This window comes from Trachurus japonicus, chromosome 6 (assembly GCF_045865225.1).
Source record: "Trachurus japonicus isolate A0001 chromosome 6, Traja_1.0".
Classification (NCBI taxonomy): domain Eukaryota; kingdom Metazoa; phylum Chordata; class Actinopteri; order Carangiformes; family Carangidae; genus Trachurus; species Trachurus japonicus.
Window position 1 is genome coordinate 33,158,033 of NC_140912.1, and position 12,125 is coordinate 33,170,157.

Below are 12,125 nucleotides of genomic sequence, written 5' to 3' on the forward strand. Positions count from 1 at the left end.
TTTCTCCCTGTGTCAAAGAGATTGTCTTAACACCCATGTCTGGTCAACACTCACTAACATTATGCATTTGCACCAAACATGGTGGAGGTAGGATCCATGGGCAAACAAATTATTTTTAAATGACAAAGAAGCAGATCCAGGACTGTTGTTTTAATCCCTTTGATCAATGAAGAACCCTAAACCGTATGCATTGGAGACATTAACATTAATGAACAAGTAAAAACAGAACAATAAAGCAAGAAACATTAAAATCTGAATACTCTGAGCACACTGTTACATACACAGCCTGTCCTCGTGTGACCTCCAGCTGCAGTTTGTGAATAACTCCACCAGAGGGCGACAAACTGCCACTTATTGACCTCCCTACATGATGAGTGACATTAGACAACATTGTAAGGCAGTCCTGCATTGTGCAGATGTGTAGGTGTCGTCACGATGAAAACATTGTGTTACAGTTTCAGCAAAAAGTCTCTAGTTTTCATTCTTGAATAGAAATAGATAGATTTGTCTGGAAGTGTCGTCATCCCAGGCTGTGAAGTTTGAACAAATATTGACATTTATCATGAAAGAACTCTGAATTGTAGTTTTTTTTGTTGTTGTTTTTCTTCTGAACTTAATGACACTGCTATTGAGCTCATGGACATTACATTTCCTAGGGGAGAAATGAAGTATCTACCAACCAACCAGCCCATTGAATAACTAACTAACTATAGATTAAAGCCATCCATCATGTGATGGTTAGTGAATGTTATCAGTATTTTTTTTTTACCACAGTATCACTGTATCTAACAACAATCTGCGTGATCAAGCTGCAAAGAATTATCAGCTTGATCTGAAGAAGTCTTACAACCTTTCGACGAGTAAATTCAACGAAACCAAAGCTTTTTTCAGGCAACAATTGCCCCCACCATCTATATTCTGCAAGAAACCACATTCAGCTGCTGAAAATGTTGAAATATATCCCCTCTATTGAAATGTCAGGTGCCCCCAAATAACCAAGGATCAAATCAACAAAAAACATTAAAAATTTTCATTTTTACAGCCCATAAAATCAGCAATTTGATCTACTTTTATATTGTTGCACCCCAAAGATTCCCTACTTCTAACATTTAATCAAAAACTATGAAAAAACCATTTGAATATATTGTAAAACTATTTGTTCTCATACGTCAACCCTTGAGGAAGAAAATTTTATTTTTTGGTTTGTTGTCTTTTATTTCATTTATTTGATTTTTGCCTGTTATTTTACTTAAAGGATTGGATTGGATTTTTTCACTGGATTTTTATCCAACAATGAAAAAAAGTAAACTATTACAAGTCCTATCGTTTAACAACAGTGCTGACTTTCTTTCATGCGGAATAATTTCTTCTACATTTGCATTTATTTGTTTACAAGTTTCAAATAACCACACCAACTGTAGCAGCGTATAAAAGCCGTTTGACCTTTTTTTTCCCCCATGTTTGTCGCTGGTTTACTTCAGCAGGATCCCAGAAGAGTGTTTCCATAATAAGTTTATCTTGTGAAACACAGCTTGTTTGGGCCCTTTGAGACCTGCTGACAGTCAAATTCAATTAAAACATGATGCCAACATCCCGGCAAACACTCCCTACTACTCTCAGAGAAATGTCGGCTTTCAAAGTCAATTGTGTCCGATGTGAAGAGCCTGCCTTCATGTCCCCGTCTGGAGCCTTTTCACGTGCTAAAATAAGAGTTTCCCCCTCGTTCCCCGAGTCGACATGAGCAAAGTGAGCGCCGTGAAAGGCTCGGAGAGAGCTTCCATTTGACGACTGGCAGCCTCAGGTCTTGTGTCTGTGTGACACTATGGGCCACCACAAAAGCTCGTCCTTTCTCTTGCTGCAGAATAACACCGAGAGAAAAGAAAGGAGGTGGTGCATGATGGGGAGGAGGGAGGGTTTAAGGGGGAGAAAAAGGGGCGGTGGGGGTCTGGCTTTTGAAACAGGCCCGGCGCAGATGTATGGGGCAGGAGGATTAGGCTGTGGGTGTCGGTGACGTTCACCCGGCTCGGCTCTCCCTCCGCCGCGGCCCTTTGTGGCTCCCAGCAGCCTCGGGGTGGTAAGCAGCCAGCCGGCGTGCCAACGGGGCTCAACGTGCATCCTGACAATGGTGCCCACCCCCCCACCTCAATCCAACTCGACCCACCTCCAACTCCCACCTCACCCATTGCAGCTCCGCACACTGAGGATGTGATAGGGGAGCTAATATCACCCCATCAGCAGCAGCAGCAGCAGCAGCAGCAGCAGGGAGGCTGTGTGGTGATGGAGCCATAACAACAACAACAACCTGTTCACACGCCCACGTTCAGAGGACCCACCTTCATTCAGGGGATGAAACTCAGTCCAACACCGGGCAAGAGTTAATTTAAAGGTGAACGCCACCACAAGGAAAAGACGACTGCACAGGGAGAAGTCCAGCGTTCACAGTCCATCCAATCATCCATTCATTCATTAGCTATCGATGGGTGGTGGCTTCAACCTGGACAGGTCGAGTCCACAATCCATCTTAATGGAAGGCCCTCCCTGCACATCTCAGTGTCAACTTTTAAGTCACTTCTCAAAACACACTTTTAGAAAAAGCATTGGCGTGCTTCATTGTTCTTCTATTATTTCATGTTTTATAATTTATGTATTTCCTGAAGCTGCCTTCATCAGCTCTTGTTAACCATTTCCATGTTTTTCCATATTCCGTGTTGTAAACTGTATACAACATCTATGTCACGTCAGTTTTTCCTCACTGGATGTGAGGGTCTAAGGGCAGAGGATGTTGTTATGATGCTATGTAAAGCCCTTTGTTTGTAAAAATGGGCTATACAAATAAAATGGCCTTGCCTGACATTCTTTGTCCGATATTTCTATGGAAAGCACTTTGTAACTTTGTTTGAGGTTTTTTTTTTTTTAAGTGCAATACAAGTTATCATTATGATATATTATGAATTAAAGTTATTGATTTGCTTTTGAGGTCAGACTCAGCGCGTGGCCTGGGGCTCGGCCTGTGTGCATGGGCCAAGCCCCAGGCCACACAGTCCCTGCCACTCTTAGGGGGGGATGGGGCCGTCACATCTTTACACTGATCATACCTTAGCGATGCTCTCGATGGCACCCCCAAATTTCAGTGAGAAAATGTTCTAATGCAGTCCTGTCACTTTGCAACTTTGAAAGTTGTAACAGTTTTTAACTGTCTGTGCTGTTTGCTACCATGTTATGTTCATTACAAGGAATCTTGGGCAAGGGATTACATGCTGTCATTCCGACATCCCACCATTTAGACGTACCACCATTCCGACATACGGCAATTCCGACATGCAAACGTCCCACCACCAAGGCTTTCAATTCAAGGAAATGTGTGTTACTCAACAGGTGACTGCCTTCTTTAAGACATGCTGATAGAGGAATACCCACATGGTTGTGTGTAATTACGCAGCAGAGCGCAGACAGGGACTAGTCTGCCTGCCTAGCCTCTACCTGCTCTTTTTACTAAACTTAACCAACTCCTTTCTTCATTGCCTAAGTCCAACCAGCACAAAATCTTTTTGGGAAAAAAATACGCTATTACTGTAAAGGAATTGTCGGAAAGACAGGATGTTTAAAAAAAGAAAAAAATACCATCATTCTGACCTATAGGAGGCAAAAACTGTCGGAATGACGGGACATTTGATACAAAATTAAGTGTTGCCATTTAGACAATTAGAGGCCTATGTCGGACTGGTGGGATGTAGGAATGGTTGGCCCACAAAGGCTCGACCCTCTCAAATGAGAGTTGAACCAATGCAGCCAGTCAGCTCATGGTAGTTACATCCTATTAAATTTGAGCTTCCTCCACCTTTAAGATTTAGTTTTAATATTTGTGTAACGCAAATATATGTTGGTCCATCTGTCTGCTGATCATGTCGGCCCATTCCCGAAATATTTCAACAACTTTTTTGACAATTCATCACTTCCTGATCGTCACACATCATCCCAGTCGATGACCCAGAGCTAAGAGAGAGGCAGCGAGGGAGAAGCACATATTCTCAGAGTGTATTGTGGAGAGGAATGCCATTGAATTTGGGTGTTTTTTTTCATGCCCCAGCCTCTTTTGTGTGCAGGCCATGGAAGTCCATTGTGCGGGGAGACACCCTGAGAAAAGAGGCGAGCTTGGAGCCGTTGTCCCGCCGGTGCTTCTGCGGCGCTCGGGCCCTAAAAAAAGGTCCTGAATGAAGCTCTGCCATCGGAAGCAGCCGGCCCGAACCAAGAGACAATGACCCTGGGCAACTTTGAAGACCAGCAACAATTAAAAATGCAGCTTCACTATATTAATTATGCATTCATGCTTTTGTCTTGGCCTTTTCTTGGGGAGGGGGAGAGAGCGCAAGGGAAGGAGGTGGTGGTGGTTTACGATTCAACAGGTCTGAGGCAGAGAGAGAGGGAGAGGGAGAGATTACAGTGAAAAAACAACACATGCAAATGCTGCTGCTGGAAATTCATTGAGGTAGAAATGTGTGTGTGGTTGGATGTGCAGTTCAGGGGATTACAGACATTAACAGGAGCTAATGCAAGAAAAAAAAACAACTTTGCCTCAGTGAGACAACAATAAAACGATTCTGAATGCAAAAAAAAACAAAAAAAGCAGATCCAAAGAGTTCGGCAAAACTCTGGGTTTCATCTTGCGGAGCGTGTTGCTAGGAAACTCGGAGTTAGAGCTCGGAGTCGCACTTCGCAGGCTCTTTTTTCTTTAAGGCCTTTCTCCTCTCTCCTCCCTCGCTCGCAGGCAGGACACACATAAAGCAGCTTTCTGAAGGCATTGAGGTGAATTTCTGCTGGCTGCCGGCTCTGTCAGGTGGCTCTGTTGTGCTCAGAGTCGCCAGCAAACGGCTCCTTTTTGCACCAGTGGGAAGGTTTATTCAGAAAAAGCCAACACTGCTTTGAAAAATCGTTCTGTTTGAGGAGGAGAGGGGGTGAGATTCATGCCTCGCTTACAACCAAATCTGTCACACTGAGGAGGAGGAGGAGGCGGCGGAGGAGGAGGCGGAGGAGGAAGCACAGTCTCCCTCTGCTGGCCAAGAGAAAAACTGCACTGAGTTGAGCAGAAAAGGTTTTACTGATCAATTATGAAGTCCTGATTGTGATCCGTACCGAACTGTAATTTTGGGATCAATAAAGTATGTCTGTCTATCTATCTATCTATCTATCTATCTATCTATCTATCTATCTATCTATCTATCTATCTATCTATCTATCTATCTATCTATCTATCTATCTATCTATCTATCTATCTATCTATCTATCTATCTATCTATCTATCTATCTATCTATCTATCTATCTATCTATTCAGTACTGAAGTAAAACAAAAAACAGAGTGATTATTGTACACCTACAAATCAGATCTACATGGTAATTTATGTGGAAATTAAAATGTGGCCTTTATTGTTGTTATTAAAAGTCTGTTTACTGTGCTTCATTTGGAAATGTTGATCCATTTCCTCTCTTCCTCACAGGTTGGTGTCGGCCAATCAAAACACAGTAGGAGTTTGCCAAATCCTCAAATTTTGGAGAATGCCCATACACATATAGGTGTAAATATGTGAGTGTGATGAAAGGTGACTTTCATCACCTGTACCTGTGTGACATCACAGCTCGGTCACACTTTAGGCCACGCCCACTCATCTCACCGGCAGCGGGTCAGACTCAGAAACCAGAGTCGGAGGGAAGTGACCTGAGCGATCGGCAGGAAAAACAAGTTTCTGTGTCACACACTGATCAATTCTCATTAACACAAGTGGAGCAGATGTTGTTTGACTGTCAGACGAACGCCCAGTCTCTAGGTTCAGACCGGGAGCAGAATGGACCGAACTGGATTCACGTTATCATGTGGAAATGTTTGAATCGTGACAGACGCTTCATTAGGTCTTTAAGAAAACTCAACTTTTTTCATGTTGTTACCTCATGTTTGTATCTACATAAATTTAAGTTGTTTTTTTTTTTTTTTTTTACAAAGCACTTTGGTGCAAAGACTGTTTGCTTTTAAAGGACAATTCCAGGCGAATTCAACTCAGGGGTGTATGTTCATATCATTTTAGGTCTAAAAGAATGAATCTGAAGATTTTCAGTTTAATCGCTCCTGTTTTGCGGTAGCTGCGTCTGTCCCTGCATCGCCACGGCAGCAATGAATGGGAGTGGATGTAAGTTCTGCTGTTTAGGCTGTTTCCAGCCCTCAAAGCCGCAATTTTTTTCCACAGACAGCGTCAGATGGCGACTCAAACATGCACCGAGAAGTTTATTTACTTCAAGCAAGCCGACATGTTTGTAAAACTAGATCTAATTCAAAGTCTCCCGGAGTCTCGCGCGAGACCCAGTTGCTGTGCACGGTGTGTTCACATGCAGTGGGAAAAGCTCCCGTTTGTGTCATAAACACAGGAATATCAACTCTTTACTTGCTTCAAGTAAAAAAAACTTCTCGGCGCATGTTTGAGTAGCCATCTGACGCTGTCTGTGGAAAAAAATTTACACTTCAAGCAAGTAAAGAGTTAATATTCCTGTGTTTATGACACAAGCGGTAGCTCCTACTGCGCCTGAATACACCAGCACTGCAACTTCGGGCTCGCGCGAGACTCCGGGAGACTTTGAATTAGATCTAGTTTTACAAACATGTCGGCTTGCTTGAAGTAAATAAACTTCTCAGTGCATGTTTGAGTCGCCATCTGACGCTGTCTGTGGAAAACAATTGCGGCTTTGAGGGCTGGAAACAGCCTAAACAGCGGAACTTACATCCACTCCCATTCATTGCTGCCGTGGCGATGCAGGGACAGACGCAACTACCGCAAAACAGGAGCGATTAAACTGAACATCTTTTAGACCTAAAATGATAGGAAAATACACCCCCGAGTTGAATTCGACTGGAATTGTCCTTTAAGGTGCTATGCAAATGAAATAAACTTGAAACACAAAATGACACAACTCAGAACACAACAGAAGTGTTTCAAGGAACACACACACACACACACAAAAAAAAAATCACAAGAATCCTTGAGGAATTCTGACTCGTGGCTGTTTGGAGACATTTATTTAGACAAGGTGGAACTGAACCATTGAGTCTTAATGAATAAAACTCAGTCTGTGTGAACTCTGTTCAAGGTGCAGAGTTCAGTGAGACATCTAAGAAATGACATTGTGTCATCTCATATTAATCTTCTAATGTTTCATCTGTCTCATTCAAGGTCAAGGTCGAGGTAAAAATGACAACAGAGCTCAGATATTTAAAAGGAAAACAGGGGCTAAAAGACAAAAGCAGAATATTAAAACCTCTGAGTGCCACAATGTGTTATGTTTCTGACCTTCATCGCTGAACGCTGCAGTTCATGTTCTTTATGTGATTTACTGCATGACGTCTGATTTATGTTTCCTCTAAACGGACTAAATCACTTGGCGTCGCTGCAGTTTCTCTCCCGCAGCACAAACAGATTCAGCCCGACGTGTCGAGGGGTCGGAGGTCACGTGTGTTGGCTGCCGCGTCCTAACTCGACATGTGTTTCAAATACAAACAGGGCTGAGTGAATGCGAAGCTCATTAGTGCTGCAGGAGATCGTATGTTTGGAGTGAACGCAGGAGCAGCTCAACACATTCCTGCCTCTTTATTAAGGTGATCTGTGACCCTGTCCATCCCAAAATAGAAGGAGTTTCCATTGTGTGTACATGAGTGTGTGTGTGTGTGTGTTGGTCGGGGCTAATACAGTGCATATCGGACCTCTTCTCTCCTAAAAAGGACCTTGTTGTCAGTGGAGAGACCACTTAGTGCTCTCATGCTCTCGTCAGTGTGCAGATAAAAGTGAATCGGACCTGCTGTTTTCTGAAGCCTCCTCCACTGGAGAGGCTGGAGAGCGCCGTTTTGTTCCCGTGCTGGTATGCGGAGAGCGGCCCGGACGCACAAAGACGCCGGTAATAACAGTTAATCTTCGCAAAAGGTTCAATGGCTGCCAACCAACCCGACCAACCCAACCAACCAACCCAATGAGCCGGCTGCGATTCAGAGCCGCGTCCAACAATGGAAACCAAACATCAAAGTGGGCGGCGGCGCGGAGCGGCCGGTTCCCATCACCTAAATCAACAGGACCGGGGCAGAAAGTAAACACGGGGCAACAGAAGGATGTTAACACACTGTTGGGACTCCTGCGTTTATGCCACAACAGGCATTTCCACCTTAAAGGGATAGTTCAACATGTTGGCAAATTGGCCCATTGCCATAATAATCCCTATAGTCATAGCAGTAGGTTCGTTACCTTTAATTGTCGGTGCAAGCTATTTTTAGAACGGCGGAGAAGAGCCGTGAGCTGCTCAGAGCTACGCTACGGAGGCTCATTATGGGATTTCTTGGTTTCCCTCATCAAACTCATCAAATACACAATCCAACAACTCTAAAAACAGCTTGCACCGACACATAGAGGTAACGAACCTACTGCTATGACATATATAGGGATTATGGCAATGGGCCAATTTGCCAAAATGTTGAACTATCCCTTTCATTACACACCCAGTCACAGAGAGAGTGACTTGGATCGGGACTGGACCGGATTTGATACTGGAAGAAGAATCGGTACCGGGACCAGAACCGGGACCAGAACCGGGACCGGTACTGGAATCGGCACCAGTACCGATACCAGAACGGGAACTGGGACCAGTACCGGTACCGGGATCAGGATCGGGACCAGGACCGGAATTGGAACCGATACCGGAAGAAGAATCGGTACCGAGACCAGAACTGGGACCGGTATTGGAACTGGGATCGGGATCTGGACTGGTACCGGCACCGGGACCAGTACTGGTACCGGGATCGGGACTGGGACCAGGACCGGAATTGGAACAGATACTGGAGGAAGAATCGGTACCGGAACCAGAACTGGTACCGGTACTGGAACCGGGATCGGGATCTGGACTGGTATTGGAACCGGGAGGATCGGGACCAGGACCAGAATCTGGTACCGGATACCAGGACCGGAATTGGAACAGATACCGGAAGAAGAATCGGTACCGGGACCAGAACCGGGACCATTACTGGACACGGAACCAGCACCAGTACTGGTACCGGGACTGGTACTGGAACCGGGATCGGGATCAGGACTGGACCGGAATTGGAACTGATACCGGAAGAAGAATCGGTACCGGGACCAGAAACGGGACCAGTATCAGAACCCTGATCGTGATCGAAAAACTGAAATTCCCAGCAGCTCCTGAAGTGTCTGAGGTCAATATCAAAGACTGGAGGGGGAAGTTTTAATAAACTGTGGACGAGTCAATGATTTTAAAATTTAGTTTTTATATTGTATAGTTTTAAGAATAATGAGGGGGCCTAAAGTTTCAATCAAAACTTTATTCATCAAATTAAAAAGACAAAACATACAGATGAAAGTCCCAGTGTTTACTGTGTGTGAGTGTGAGGCGTTCAGGCGCTCTGAGCTGTGTCGGGTCTTGACCCATGTGATCGATGGGTCGGTCCGACACTTTGTGACGTGACAGAAACACCATGTGGGTCCGATGAGGATCGCCGGGGGGGCCATGAACCAGCTCCAGACCTCGACCTCCGACCTCTCTGTGAAGAGAAGGGGGGGTGGGGGGGTGGGGCAGCTTATGTACAGTGAGGGTGGTAAAGGGGGTGAATGCTGCTGGTGGTGGTGGTGTGTTTAATGACACCCAGTCTGTTCTGTGTGGTGTGACCTCATTACCTCAATCCATGTATTGATAGAGCAGCAGATTACAGAGCTGCTGTTAAAGGCTCAGTTCACACAAATACACAGCTCACAACACACTGCAAAAACTCAAAATCTTTCCAAGAATATTTGTCTTATTTGTTGTCAAAATGTCTCATTTCTAGTCAAAACTAATCTCTTTTCACTTAAAATAAGACTCATCACCTAAAAAGAATTTGTTTTTAGTTCATTTTCACTTGTTTTTAACGTATTTTCACTTGAAATAAGTAGAAAAATCTGCCAGTGAAAGCAAGTTTTTTGTGCTTGTGATAAGAAAGAAAAACTTGCTGCACTATCAGATTTTTCTACTTATTTCAAGTGAAAATATGCTTGAAAGAAGTAAAAAAGTGTCTAAAAACAAGCTACTTTTTAATGTGTTGAGTCTTATTTTAAGTATGATGAGATTTGTTTCGACTAGAAATAAGACAAATATTCTTGGTAAGATTTTGAGTTTTTGCAGTGCAACAGGAATAGTGAGAATCGTAGCTCGGTAATAATAACCCTGTTGACTGACGGCGGAGGAAGTGACCTGTCACCTGTGAGCTCCAGCCTCCACCTGGCTCTCAGATGTGGGTGAAGGGAGGAGGGAGGAGGAAGCACAAAGCCCAGCTCAGTCCCTCTGTGTAAATAAAGGTTAGAAACACATCAACAATGACAAAAAAAAGAAAAAGAAAAAGAAAAAAAAGTGGAGGTGTTTTATCTGATGTCCTGGAAAACGCCCTGGGAACCTTCTCCCTCCGGGGATCGGTTGTTGTTGTCCGGTCGTTTCAATGGCTGCTGCTTCGTTCCCACGTAACATCATCCGAGGGTGGAACCCACTGAAAGGATGTTTGTCCTGCAGCTTCTGCTGCCACTCTGACAAGTGGCCTGATTATCACCGCAGCATCAGCTCATCATCTTCATCATCATCATCATCGTCATCATCGGTAGTGACACAAAGATTGAGAGCTGAGGTTTGTCTGATGGAAGTAGGTCAGTGGACTCACAGCAGATACTTTATTTATTTACAACCTGGGTTTTATTTTGAAGGTTCAGTACATACTTCCTATCAATACATCATCTGGATTGGATCTGGATTTCCAAGGATTTCCAAGCTCAAGAGTTGGGATTTTAATCTTGAATGTCCCCTTCAAGTTGGACGAATCCCACGAGCCCCACAATAAATTACCTATTACTTATTACACATTACAGTCAGACATGTACTGTTCGGTTCTTATTCCTGGACATTTTCCTTGTGCAAAAAACACAGAGTGTTGTTGGTGTCAAAATAGCATTGCTAACAGTGGCTAGCAGTGGTTAACGGCTGATGGATAACGTTTGTTTTGGTGCATGTTCCATTTTTTGTTGTTGTAAGTTTGTACTTTTAAAGTGTTTGGGTAACCCTTAAATTTACAGTCCATTAATTACGTGATAATGTCAAGAAATAACAATCAGATTGCGTAGAATAATGGTCAATTTCATAGTACTGTCATGTTTTTTCATAAAGGCAAAAGATTGCTTTTCATGCTTTGAATCTTTTGGGAAAGGCCAGCATTTTTCTCCACCAAGTCCTTTACAATTGACCGATATTTCTGGGCTGTTTCTTGACATTATCGTATATAATTACCAGCATGTAAATTAAAGATTTGCCATTGGTTGCATTGAACTCTAACATTTACAGGTATGAAATCGTTATATTTATGTTTCGTTTCGTTTGTGGCCCCGATGACCTTTCCTCAAAACAGGAAACACTTCCCCACGTCTTTTTTCCTTTGAGAAGTCGCCTGGAGAATGAATGAGTCTCTGAGATTTTCTGTTTCCATTCTGACATCAACAGAGGGATTTTTATTCAGCTCACAGATTCTGACTTTATGTTCATTCATTTCTTCTATTCATTCTGTCACATGATCGTTCATGTGCTCTGGACCGAGCAGAAATCAGATCATAGTTGGAGTCGTAAAGTTAATTTACTCAAACACCAACAACAATGTGGAAGTGAAAGTGAAAGCACAAAAGTGGCAACAGGAGCATCATCACATGACTGATGTCCGATGAGGGAGTCAATCTGACCAAACGTCTCAGTTTCTGCTGAACCAGAACCGAATCTCAACCCCTGAGACTTCAGAGTAAAGTGACGTCAAGAGGTTTCAACTCATGGTTGGTCAAACCTCTGTCCAGGCTTCAGTCATAGTTTGGAAATATATGTGCAACCACACCTCCAGATTCAGGCTGTTTTGTTTAGTGCATGAGAAAAGTTGAGCATTGAAACTCATGCAACACCCCCTAATCAATCAATCAGTCAATCGATCACCCAGCTGAGCTTCACTATCTGCTCCTGACACGATTCAAACCTGCAACATGAAAACGCTCCGTCACCACAGCCGCTTCCTGTGCCAGCTGGCCGATCGATG